The sequence below is a fragment of the Ailuropoda melanoleuca genome, chromosome 3, assembly GCF_002007445.2.
Source record: "Ailuropoda melanoleuca isolate Jingjing chromosome 3, ASM200744v2, whole genome shotgun sequence".
In the NCBI taxonomy this organism is placed as follows: Eukaryota; Metazoa; Chordata; class Mammalia; order Carnivora; family Ursidae; genus Ailuropoda; species Ailuropoda melanoleuca.
Window position 1 is genome coordinate 106961787 of NC_048220.1, and position 8963 is coordinate 106970749.

General features: G+C 41.2%; 1 pseudogene; it reads left to right on the forward strand.

Annotated features, from left to right (window-relative positions):
• Positions 1–5128: 5128 nt before the first annotated feature.
• Positions 5129–7075, forward strand: LOC100477210 (annotated as a pseudogene).
• Positions 7076–8963: the final 1888 nt, after the last annotated feature.

Sequence of the window (8963 nt, forward strand, 5' to 3'; positions counted from 1 at the left end):
TGGAATAACTGGACATCTAGACCTGTGTCTGGTCTAGACACAGACCTTACACCCTTCCCAATAATTAATCAAAATAGATCACAGACCTAAATGTAAAATATGAAACTATAAAACTCCAAGAAGATAACATAGGAGAAAACCTAGATGACCTTGGGTATAGTAATGCCTTTTTAGATACAATACCAAAGACATGATCCATGGAAGAAATAATTCATAAAATGGACTTCATTAAAATTAAAAACAAAATAAAACAACTGTTTCTGGGAAAGACAATGTCAAGAGAATGAGAAGACAAGCCACAGACTGGGAGAAAACATTTGCAAAGAACGCATCTGATAAAGGACTGGTGTCCAATATACAAAGAACTTTTAAAATTCAACAATAAGAAAACAGTCCAATTAAAGAACAGGCCAGAGACCTTAACAGACACCTCACTGAAGAAGACATGCAGAAGGAAATAAGCATATGAGAAGATGTTCCTCATCATTTGTCATTAGGAAAATGCAAACTAATACCACTACATACCTGTTAGAATGACCAAAATCTAGAACACTAACACCACCAAATGCTGGTGAGGATGTGGAGCAACAGGAATTCTCATTCATTGTTAGTGGAAATGCAAATGGTACAGACACTTTGGAATACAGTTTGGTGGTTTCTTACAAAACTAAATATACTCTTATCATAAGATCCAGTGATGGCACTTCTTCGTGTTTACTCTAGGAAGTTGAAAATTTATGTTCACATAAAAAATTATAGACACAGATGTTTAGAACAGGTTTTTTCATAGTTGCCAAAAGTTGCAAGCAACCAAGATGTTGTTCAGTAGGTAAAAGGAAAAACTGTGGCACATCCAGACAACAGAATATTATTCAAGGCTGAAAAGAAACAAGTTATCAAGCTGTAGGAAAACATGGCAGAAACTTAAATGCATATGACTAAGTGAAAGGAGCCACTCTGAAAAGGCTACGTACTGTATGATTCTGGCTATACGACACTCTGGAAAAGGCAAACTATGGAGACAGTGAAAAGATCTGTGGTTATGGGGGTTGTGATGAATAAGCAGAGCACAGAGGATTTTTAAAGCAGTGAAAATATTCCGTATGATATTATAATGATGGCTCTATGTCATTATACATTGCCCAAAGCCATAGCATATCCAACACCAAGAATGAATCCTAAAAGGATAGTCTTAGGGTGATTATGCAATGTCAATGTGGGTTCATCCTTGGTAAATATTCTACCATTCTGGTGAGTCATGTTAATGGGGGAGGCCGTGCATATGGGTGTGGGTAGTGGGTATATAGGTGATCACTGTATCATCTTCTCAATTTTGTTGTAAACCTAAAACTGTTCCAAAAAAGCTTTAAAAAATCAACAGAGCCTCAGGGATATGGGAGACAATATCAAAAGGTGTAATATTATAGACTCCCCACATAATTGGACTCCTCAAATAAGAGGGGAGATAGAATGGGACAGACATCTTCTCAAAGGTACAAATTCAAGAAGCTCCCTAAGATATATTAGAAGAAAACTATATCTAGTCACATCACAGTCAAAGAGTTGAAAACCAAAGGTAAAGAGAAAATATTGAAAGAGGTAGGGGAAAATATCCATGACATATGGTGGAATATGACAGACTTTCTATTTTGACCAAACTTGAATCAAGTTCCTCTGTCTTCTTTCTGACTAGGTCCCAACCTTAGGCTCTGTCCTTGGTCCACTTAGTCTGGGGTTAGGAAGAATCCTGCTGATTCAGTTTAGCAAAATTTCCTTACTTAGTTTCTGATCACCCATGATGTCTGATCAAATTCATCATCTACCCTCAATATCTTATCATCCTGGATTGTCTTCAGCAAGAATTCCGTTGAGCAAGCTTAGCAAGAATCCTCCTATTCCTGATGTTTTGTCTTAGTAATTTTCCATTTACTTCCCCACCCTACTACCTGGCTATAAATTTTCACTTTTCTTTGTTGTGTTTGGAGTTGAGCCTGATCTCTGTCCCCTACTGCAAAACCCCATTGTGATAGGCCCTTCTCGAACAGACTCTTTCTTATCATCTCTAACAACTGCCATGAATACTTTTTCTTTACAAAATATCAATTCCAAAGACATCTGATTCCTCATCACAAACCATGGGGGACAGAAGACTGTAAAACAACACTCAAATTAATAGGGAGTGATTGTCAGAACTGACTAAAAAAAGGTGAGACCTAATGAATGCTATTCATAAGATACACATTTTAAACATAAAGACAGATTAAAAGCAAATGGATTGGAAAAGATATCACGTAAACTAAAGCACAAAAAGGCTGCAGTGGCTGTAGTACACAAAAATATATACAGTCATTAATGTGAGGCCTCAATAATCCTTAAATTATACAAAGAAGCAATTGAGAAAATTAAAGGGAGAAATAGAAATTCTACAATCACAGTTGGGGGTCTTCATGCCCTCAGTTAATGAAAAGGACAAAAAATCACACACAATTGAAAGAACACAAAAAGTCAGTAAAAGGAAAGGTCATCTGAAAACAATCATCTTGACATAATCAATACTTAGAGAACACTATATCCTATCACCATAGACTAGATATTTTTTTTCCCTCATGCACACGGTACCTTTATTGAGACAGACCAAATTTGGGGAAGACTATGACCCATGCTCAAACTCATACTTCATCTGCATATGGTCTAGACACCACAACCAAATACATCATTGAAAGGACATTAATTTTGGCTATGACATTTACTTGTTTATAAATCTTCCATCACTCCCGACTACCTACAGGGTTAATTTAAATCTCTTTAGGCTGACATACAAAATGCAGCACAATCTGCCGGCCATGTTCCGCCCCCTATCATCATGACTCGTAATGCTCCATTCCGTATAATTTTTTTCTTGGCCATAGTTCACATGGACTCTGTATTATCTGCCAAACATACATTGCACATTTGACTGCCGAGTCTTCATCCATTTCTTTCCCACTACTTTTTACACCCTCCCTCACATTTTCTCCTAGGATCACCTACATCCTCCAAGGTTCAGACTGCCTCAAAGGTATTTGGGGGCCATGTGAGAACATCATGTGTCTCCATCAGTTCGCCAGCTGTATGACTTAGGACACATTAATTTCTCTGCCTCTGCCTCAGTTTTCTCATCTGTAAAATGTGTATAATATTAGTACTTGCCCAATAGGATAGTCATAAATTTCAATGAGCTCATGCATGTGAGACACTTAGGATGGTGCCTGGCACAATGTGTGTATATGATCAATATGGGCTAGTTTTTTTTTTTTTAAGATTTTTATTTATTTATTTGACAGAGATAGAGACAGCCAGTGAGAGAGGGAACACAAAGGGGGAGTGGGAGAGGAAGAAGCAGGCTTCCAGCAGAGGAGCCTGATGTGGGGCTCAATCCCATAACCCCGGGATCACGCCCTGAGCCGAAGGCAGACGCTTAACCGCTGTGCCACCCAGGCGCCCCAATATGGGCTAGTTCTTATTTTGTGGTTATTATTGGTGGTAACTTTTGAAAGAGCATTTTAATTGGATGGTAGGACAGGTGTCAGATTTTATAATTTTTTTTATGGGTTTGTGCATCTCAGCCAGCGTTTCCTTAGCATAATCTCTAAGCTGGCTGTTGCTAGAGAGTTTAGAAACATACGTGCAGCTTTGTTTGCAGAAATGAGATGAATCTAACCAGGTCTATTTCATCAGGGCCTTTTTGTGATGAAATGCATTGTCTACACTGGCACTCCAATATCTTATATCCTCTCCCTGAATTTCAGCAAGTCAGTACCACTAAATTAATTTATCACATTTTAGCCGACTTAGCTGTAGGGGATATACTCTCGCCATGAAGAACATCACCCCCTCTATCGCAAGGGTGGCATGAGAACTTCTTATTTCTGCAATGTCTTCTGTTGGCCTCTCCACCTGGTCACCTGTGGGATAGACACCATCACCAGAGACTGCACATTGCGTAGGGAAGGGGAAAGTGAGTCAGGAGATGTTGGGAGAGGGGAATTGTCTCATCGCACCCCCCTAAAACACGGTCTAGATGACAGACCTCCCCAAAACACAGCAATGAGAGAAAAAGCCCACAAACCACCTGGCCACAAAGCCATAGCCAGGGTGTGGAGTCCTGGGAATCATCCCGTGTGGTATGCAGGTGGTCTGGCCACTGGGTGTCACTCTTAGTCTGAGTTCCTTTGGTTTGGTATCAGGTTTTTGGCATTTGCTGGTCTCCTTCCTCTTCCCACAGGTTCCCTCCCTGTGCTGGTCTATTTCCCTTGGAAGGCTTTGCTGACTGCATAGACAGTACACTGAGAGTGAAACGACCCCAGAAGTGGATTTCTGATCTGCACACAGGAAAGTAGCCTAGTTGTCACAGAAGCAAGCAGTAACTAGCTCTACAGCAATAGCATCCAGGAAATGACTCTTAAAACACAGAAATAGTTCATTATTTTATCATTTACTACTGTTATTTACTCCTTTATAGATTATTTGTTTTTTATTTTGTCAATCTATATTCTTTTTTTTTTTTTTTTTTTTTTTAAAAGATTTTATTTATTTATTTGACAGAGATAGAGACAGCCAGCGAGAGAGGGAACACAAGCAGGGGGAGTGGGAGAGGAAGAAGCAGGCTCACAGCAGAGGAGCCTGACGTGGGGCTCGATCCCACAACGCCGGGATCACGCCCTGAGCCGAAGGCAGACGCTTAACCGCTGTGCCACCCAGGCGCCCCAATATATTCTTATAATTTTATTTACTTCTTTCATTCTATAAAACTGAATATTTAGATGAAATGGAAATTAAACCCAGAAAGAAGGATGGGGAGGAAAGACCTGAACACATAAAATCTTTAAAGAAATAGAAATCATATTTAACAAAACCTATTGTTTTTACTTACCCTCTTTAGAACTTGGTGTGCGTTTTCAATCTGAAGATTCATGTCTTCAATTCTGGAATATTCTCCATCATTTTCCTTGTGAGGACTGACTCTGTGAGTCTTTCCTGTGGAAGTTTTAATAGATTATGCTGGGCATCTCATTCTATCTTCCATCTTTCTTGGTTAATTATTCCATTTTCTTGTTTCTCCATGCTACATTCTGAGTGATTTCTGCAGATGTATAGTCAGGTACATTCATTTTTTCCTCTACTGTGCTGAATCTTTTGTTTGACTTATCCAGAGAGTCCTAAATTGCAGTGCCTTTTTTATTTTCAGGAGTTGAATTTTGTTATTTATCATATCTGTCTGTTCCTCTTCTCATAATAGTCTATTCTTTCATTATGGTTTCTAAGTTTAAAAATCTTTTTTTTTCTTTTTAAGTAGGCCATGCCCAGCGTGGAGCCCAATGTGAGGCTTGAACTCACAACTCTGAGATTGAGAACTGAGCCAAGATCAAGAGTCAGACATTTAACCAACTGAGTTACTTGGGTGCCCCAGTTTAAAAATCTTTTAAATTACTTTGACCTGCTTATTCTCTTATTTCCAGCTCTTATTTCCCATTCTTGCAATGCTGATTTACAGGCTGGCTGCATCTGCTGGTTTTCTCTCTTAGAAGTTAATTTCCTCGTGTGATTTGTATCTCTCTATGATCTGTTAACCCTTGAACAATGCAGGGGTTAAGAATGCTGACCCCCTGCACAGTTGAAAATCTGTGTGTAACTTTTGATTCCCCCCAAACTTAACTATTAACGCCTACTGTTGACCAGAACCTTTGCTGATAACATACATAGTCGATTATAACATAATAAAAAATTATTTAAAAAAAAGACATATTTTGTATGTTCTATGTATTATATATTGTATTCTTACAATAAAGTAAGCTAGAGAAAAGAAAACGTTGTTAAGAAAATCATCAGGGGGGCGCCTGGGTGGCACAGCGGTTAAGTGTCTGCCTTTGGCTCAGGGTGTGATCCCGGCGTTCCGGGATCGAGCCCCACGTCAGGCTCCTCTGCTGGGAGCCTGCTTCTTCCTCTCCCACTCCCCCTGCTTGTGTTCCCTCTCTCACTGACTGTCTCTATCTCTGTCAAATAAATCAATAAAATCTTTAAAAAAAAAAAAAAGAAAATCATCAGGAAGGAGAAATGGTGATCCGGGAAAGAGTGGGGCTCCGGCTGGCAGAGGGAGCCCTGAGGAAGCATTTATGACCTTCTACAATGAGGTGAAACAAATAAAGAAGGGAGATTCAGTTCTAACATCCAAAGATCATATTGAAAGATTGACCTGTCCTGCTTCCTCCGATTTCCCTTTGAACCAATTTGAGGTGCTTCAGATGGATCCTGAAGTGACAGATGAAGGAATAAAAAAGAAGTTTCAACAGTGATCCATATTGGTGCATCCTGACCCAAATCAAGATGATGCTGACAGCACAAAAGACTTCTGAAGCTGTGGACAAAGCTTACAAGTTGCTCCTAGATCAGGAACAAAAGAAGAGGGCTCTGGATATCATTCAAGAAGGAAAAGAATACATAGAACGCACTGTGAGAGTGAAAAAAGCAATTAAGGAGGAAGGAAAACCTACAATGTGGGGGAGGATGATCCCGAGCCGTTCAAACAAGCAGTATAAAAGACCAGAGCAAGAGCGCCTGCCTTCAGCTCAGGTCATGATCTCAGAGTCCTGGGATTGAACCCCCATCGCTTCCTGCTCAGCTGGGAGTCCGCTTCTCCCTCTCCCTCTGCCCCTCCCACCTTTGTGCTCACGCTCTCTTTCTGTGTCTTAGATAAATGAACAAAATCTTAAAAAAAAAAACAAACAAAAAACAGACCATAAAATGCTTTGCTGACCTGGAAATTAAAAGGGAAGAGAGAGAAGTCAAAGAGATGCATGAAAGGAAGCAACAAAGGGAAGAAGAGATAGAAGCTGGAGAAAAATACAAATGAGAAAGGGAGTGGCAGAAAAACTTTGAGGAAAGTCGAGAAGGTCATGTGGACACCTGGAGAACCTTACAAGCATATCCAAAGGTGCAGAAAGAGAAGAAAAACTGGACCTTCTTGAGACCACAGAAAGTAAAAATGGAGCAGCACGAACCACAGAACTTTCCCCCAGTTGTCTCCCTCCTGCTTTGAAGGACTCATTCTTTCCTCGAATTTTCCACCACAACGTAGAGTAGTATTTGCTTTTTAGCCCACTTTGTTTTCAATATAATTTAATAGCGGGCAGAATAAGTCTTTTGCACGTTGAAATGAGGGGTTAGGTTTAAAAAGAAACCTTCCCCCACTCCTACCCTTAGACCAGCCAAGATTGGAAACCTCAACCCCTAGTGCTGTCTTTTCTTCCCACAGCCTGTAATGGATCACTTTGTACTTCACTGAATTGTGATGGTTAGAAGCTTCATGTCGAGTTTGTGGAAATCAACCAATTAAATGTTTTGGGTTAAAAAAAGAGAAAATCGGGGCGCCTGGGTGGCTCAGTCATTAAGTGTCTGCCTTCTGCTCAGGGCGTGATCAGGGTCCTGGGATTGAGCCCCACATCAGGCTCCCTCCTCCGCTGGGAGCCTGATTCTTCCTCTCCCGCTCCTCCTGCTTGTGTTCCCTCTCTTGCTGGCTGTCTCTCTCTCTGTCAAGTAAATAAATAAAATCTTAAAAGAAAAAGAGAGAAAATCATAAGGAAAAGAAATACACTTACAGTGCTGTACTTATAAAAAAAAATACACATAAGTGGACCCATGTAGTTCAAACCCGTGTTATTCAAGGGTCAACCATCCTCTGAGCTGCCCTTTAACATTAAAAAATTGGGTTTCTCATGAACCCTACATTGTGGAAGAGTAGTTTTTGTGATTGTTTCTGTTGTCTCTCTAGAGAATTACCATCCAGGGGCTAGTTGTTGTCCCTTGACTGAGGTACCTACAGCCTTTAGGGTAAATTCAGATCCTGTACCTTCTCAAGGAGCAGGACTGGGTGTTTGATTTTTCTACACAAGTCCTCAGACAGACACATAGCTTCTCCAGGGTGTCCTTGGAAGGTGGAAGGAAGTCTTCAAATCCCTTTTTGATGGAATAGCAACACTTCCAGACTTCAAGCTTCATGCAGGGAGCAACCTTCCAGCCCCCTGCTTGACCTAAGCCCAAAGTCATCTCTGGGAAGGAGGAAGGGGAGTTAGAAGGCCGGCCCCAGCTCTGACTCATCTTCTGGCTGAGAACCCCCAGGGTCCCCATGGCATCTGCTCCCATTTATTCATAGGGCTTTGATTTCTGTGCTTGTTTCTGGATCCTAAGGATTTCCCTTTCTTTCCTTAAAAGTAAGTATGTATTAAAATAGTTATCTTTGTCACGTTTTTATACTACCTTGAACTTTAGTGATTCAGTTTATCTTCTGGTTTTCTTTCCTTCTTCTTTTATTTTTTTTTCCTTGGTGGGACAGTCTAGGTGATTTATTTTAGCCATGTCCTGCCATGAGCAAAGGGATGGAAAATCTGTATACTGGTCATCGTTTGATACAAGTAAGGAAGGTGAGTTTAAGGTCCCATAGACTTTTCTGGTCCATGTGCAGCATGATGGTTCAAACCACTGCTGTGGTCTCCTCTCTGACTAGTGGCCTGGGTTCTCTTTATTTATCTCCTCATAGCCAGTTGGATTACCACCTCCCCAGGGGAAAGGGCTTGACCCTCATGCAGAGATGGGGTAGGTGACACACTGGGGTCTCTCCTGCTCTCTGGGATGTGACTTCAGGGAGACATTCAGCATGCTCGCCCCCATGCTGGGGAGTGCTACGGAGTAGGTGAGGCCTTCTACCTGCGAGCTGACCCCTCCTTGCCATGGGTACTAGGTGACGTGGGTGGCCCCAGCTGTGTCCTGGACCAACCTAGCAGCCCCAAAACTTGGGACCTAGCTGCTGCTGCCACTTTCAATTTCCATCTCCTGGTTTTCTTTTCAGAGATCTTCAAACAGTGTCATGTGAACTGTGGGGAGAGAAGGATGGACTGCAGGGAGGCTGACAGCGTCCTCACTCTGAACCC